The following is a 4,077-nucleotide window of genomic DNA, read 5'->3' on the forward strand; positions in this document are numbered from 1 at the left end:
CTGGTTTTTTTAGCCAAGAGGCATGTGGGATCTTAGTTCCTCGATCAGGGTTCAAACTCATATCCCCTGCATTGGAAGGTGAAGTCTTAACCACTAGACTACCAGGGAAGTACCACAATCTGTGTTTGACTTTGTTTTGTTTGCTTGACAGTGGTGCCCCAACCATCTAGGATGGTGTCAGGCACACAATCCCGTCTCTGTAAGTATTTGTCAGGCAGGAAACAGCAATTATTCATCACAGTTTGCATACTGCATCAGGGGTCAGCAAATTACAGCCCAAAGGGCAATTTCAGCCTATTACCTGCATGAATTGACGCTTTTGAAGTGTGGTGTTGGAGAAGACTCTTAAGAGTCCCTTGAACTGCAAGGAGATCCAACCAGTCCATCCTAAAGGAAATCAACCCTGAATATTCACTGAAGGACTGATGCTGAAGCTGAAGCTCCAATACTTTGGCCACCTAATGTGAAGAGCTGGAAAAGACCCTGATGCTGGGAAAGACTGAAGGCAGGAGGTGAAGGGGGCTACAGAGGATGAGTTGGTTGGATGGCATCACCAACTCAATGGACATGAATTTGAACAAACTCCAAGAGACAGCGGAGGACAGAGGGGCCTGGCGTGCTGCAGTCCGTGAGGCCGCAGGGTAGGACGTGACTTAGAGACTGAACAACAGCAAGCTAGGTAGGGTGCTGTTTTTGTTTAACCTTCAGTTAAATTTTAAATGGTCATAGAATGACCTACATAAGATCCTCCTTTTGCTCCTGACCCGCAAAACCGGGAGGTGTCACATTCGGGCCCTTTAAGAAAAAGTTTGCTGACCTCAGGTGTAGATCCCAACAAGAGCCGCTGATGCGGCTGAGTGTGTCCCTCAGAGAAAAGGAGAAAGGCTGCCAGGGAGAGGGGCTGAGGGAGGGGCCCGAATCTCACACTTGGCGTCTCCAACAGAGCTGGGCCCAGGTCGCTGGGTCGATCGGCAGGAGCTGATCCCTAGGACGCAGTCAGGCCTGGGCTTCCTCTGACCTCTCTGACTGACCCCACTGCCTGTGAAGACAAGTGGGAGTTGGAGCGGCAGAAAAAAAAGTCAGACTGAGGCTTCCTTGGCGGGTGTGCATGCGTGCTCACTCACTCAGTGATATCTGACTCTGCGACCCCATGGACTGTACCCCGCCAGGCTCCTCTGTCCATGCGATTCTCCAGGCAAGAATATACTGGAGTGGGTTGCCATTCCCTTCTCCAGGGGATCTTCCTGACCCAGGGATCGAACCCGGGTCTCCCACATTGCAGGCAGATTCTGTACCATCTGGATAACCAGCTGGCAGCAGTGATAAAAAAACCCACCTGGCCTGGAGAATCCCACAGACAGAGGAGCCTGGTGGGCTACGGACCCAACTAAGCGACTGACACTTTCTTTACCATCTGAGCCCCCAGGGAGGGGCACTCACTGTGGACTTCCGGGAGAGCTCTGCCTCGCTCGCCCTAAAGCCACAGCAAATGGAAGAGGGGCTTTTCTGGCTTCCGTATTGTGGTTTGGCTTCAGTGAATAGCAGTTTCCACTTAAAGTCAAGCTCCCAGATGCGTTTTTCACAGCCATGGAAAGACCTTCCAGAATCTCGCACCTAACGGCTTAGAGGCAGTCATCCGGCAAGCACGAAAAAATCAGCTCTTCCCTTTTCTGCTAAGATGTGAACTGGAGCTTCTATGAACCCAGGCAGAGATCGGTTCAGGCCCTAATCACCGTGAGCGACAGAAGCCCCCAAATACAACCCATCTGTGTCTCTCATGCCTTCTTACCCTCCAGCCACCCTCCCTTTCTTCCAGACCCACAGCTCTGAAACAACGTGCCAAACGTCAGGGCATCTGGGAGCGCCCAGAAGGCTCCCTCACTTTCCTGCTCACTTTCCATTCATTCGTCCCAACAGGGAGGAGCAGCGCGCACCCAACGTGCTAAATATTTCCCTGCTGGAGAAGCTATTTTCCTTCTGCTGCTGCTTGGCAGCAAAGAGACAGGAAGTTATTTAGATATATTATCTTCCTCTTCAGAAAGTTTAGAGGAACTTCTCTATTGCAGTTCACACAAACATCCCGCCTAATGGTCATTTAGTCATGCCCCTTCATTAGGTCACCAGTGAAGAATGCTCGGCCTGATTAAACATCATTTGATTTTCCCCACACTTGCTACCCCAGATCCAAGAGGGAAAAAGACTTTCTCTGGCCTGGTGGTGACCAGCTTAAAGTCCTTGAAAGTCCAACATAAATGATTCTTCCTTCCCAGGGTTGTTTATGGTTGATACTTTGTATGTCAATGAGCAAGAAGGTGGCTTCTATGAGCTGTTTCTGGCCAGAGAATGCTGTCTCCTTTAAGGGGCATCAAAGAGAATTCTTGGCAGGAGTTAGTAAGAATGCTGTTACCAAAAATGTGATATGGACTCATAGATTAAATTGGGTCATGGAGATGAGTCAAGAGTTGGAACCGGAGACCAGTGTAGACCATAATGGCTAACTGAGGGTGCGTGAGGGCTAAGTCGCTTCAGTCATGTCTGACTCTGTGACCCTATGAACTGTAGCCTGCCAGGCTCCTCTGTCCATGGGGATTCTCCAGCAAGAATACTGGAGTGGGTTGCCATGTCCTCCTCCAAGGGATCTTCCCAACCCGGGGATCAAACCTGCATCTCTTTCGTCTCCTGCGTTGGCAGGTGGGTTCTTTACCACCAGCGCCCCCTGGAAGCCCTGATCCCGCAACTACCGGCTGCTACACTCTAGACATTCTTCCATGTGCTTAACGTGTATTAACTCATTTAAAGCTCAAGCAACTCGAAGAGGTAGCTATTAGAAGGAGATTGGCCCCCAGAGTCAAGTATTTTGCTTAAACTCACAGAAATGGTGAGTGGCAGAGCCAGGATGTGAATCCAGCCCGAGGTAGCCAACAGAATTTTCTGTGACGACAGCCATGTCTCGTATCTCTACTTTTCAGTAAGGTAGCCACTTGCTACATGTTGCTATTTGAGGACTTGAAAACCTCAATATGATGGAGGAATTGAATCTTTCATTTTTTAAAACCATAATATATTTAAATTTATGTTTAGATTCCCTGGTGGTCCCATAGCTACAACTCTGCTCTCCCATTGCAGGGGGCCCAGGTTCGATCCCTGGTCAGGGAGCTAGGTCTAACATACCGCAGTTAAAAGAGTCCTCACACCACAACCAAGGATCCTGCTTGCCTCTATGAAAACTGAAGACCATATACGGAGCAGCTAAGGCCTGGCATGGTCAAATAAATAAATAAGTATGCTTAAAATATATGTAAATAAACCGTCAGATGTGGCTAGTGGCTACCATGTTTTAGGCAGTCTGGCTCCAAAATTCAGACTTCAACATTATAGACTGTCCTGCCTTTTAAATTAAAAAAATAATAATAATAATTTGAGACTATTTATTATGATAATAATTAAAATATAGAGACGGAGTTTAATCAATATCTTCAAAGACAGGAACGCGTGAGAAATTATACTAAATGGAAATGCAAGAGAGAAAAGTTTGCTTCAGTTAAAAAGTAGGTGTTCAGGTCAGATGTTTGGGAAAATACCTGTAAAGGAAAGAGGGTGAAATACCAGTGTGGTTTGTCAAGAGAGGAAGTGGTTTCCTTTTGTTTAATCAATAAATTATGCTGAGCTCATGCAATCTGACCTTATTAAGCAGCCGGGCTCGCGCTCTTGGGCCACGCAGTCTAGAAGGAAAGCCAAGTCTATTCCTTCAAACCTGGATCCAGGGTGGATGGTGCCCCTCAAGTCTGTTCATCCTGATGGAATTCAAGTTAGATGTTTATCAGGAACCACAGGAGGGATTCAGGAAATCTGCCTGGAGGAGGTGGCATTTCAAACAGCTCTTGAAGGAAACAGCTTCTTCGGGGCAGCAGGAAGTTGGGAAGGATGAACACAGCGGCAGACTTGGCATGAACAATAAGCTGTTTTCGGTGACTCTCTTGGAGACTGACGTACAGGGATTAATCAAAAATGACTGTGAAGTTTCTAGCTTGGATAAAAATAGTGGTTCTGGGGGCAGACAGAGAAGCTTTCTGGTTG

This window comes from Bos mutus, chromosome 19 (genome assembly GCF_027580195.1).
Source record: "Bos mutus isolate GX-2022 chromosome 19, NWIPB_WYAK_1.1, whole genome shotgun sequence".
In the NCBI taxonomy this organism is placed as follows: domain Eukaryota; kingdom Metazoa; phylum Chordata; class Mammalia; order Artiodactyla; family Bovidae; genus Bos; species Bos mutus.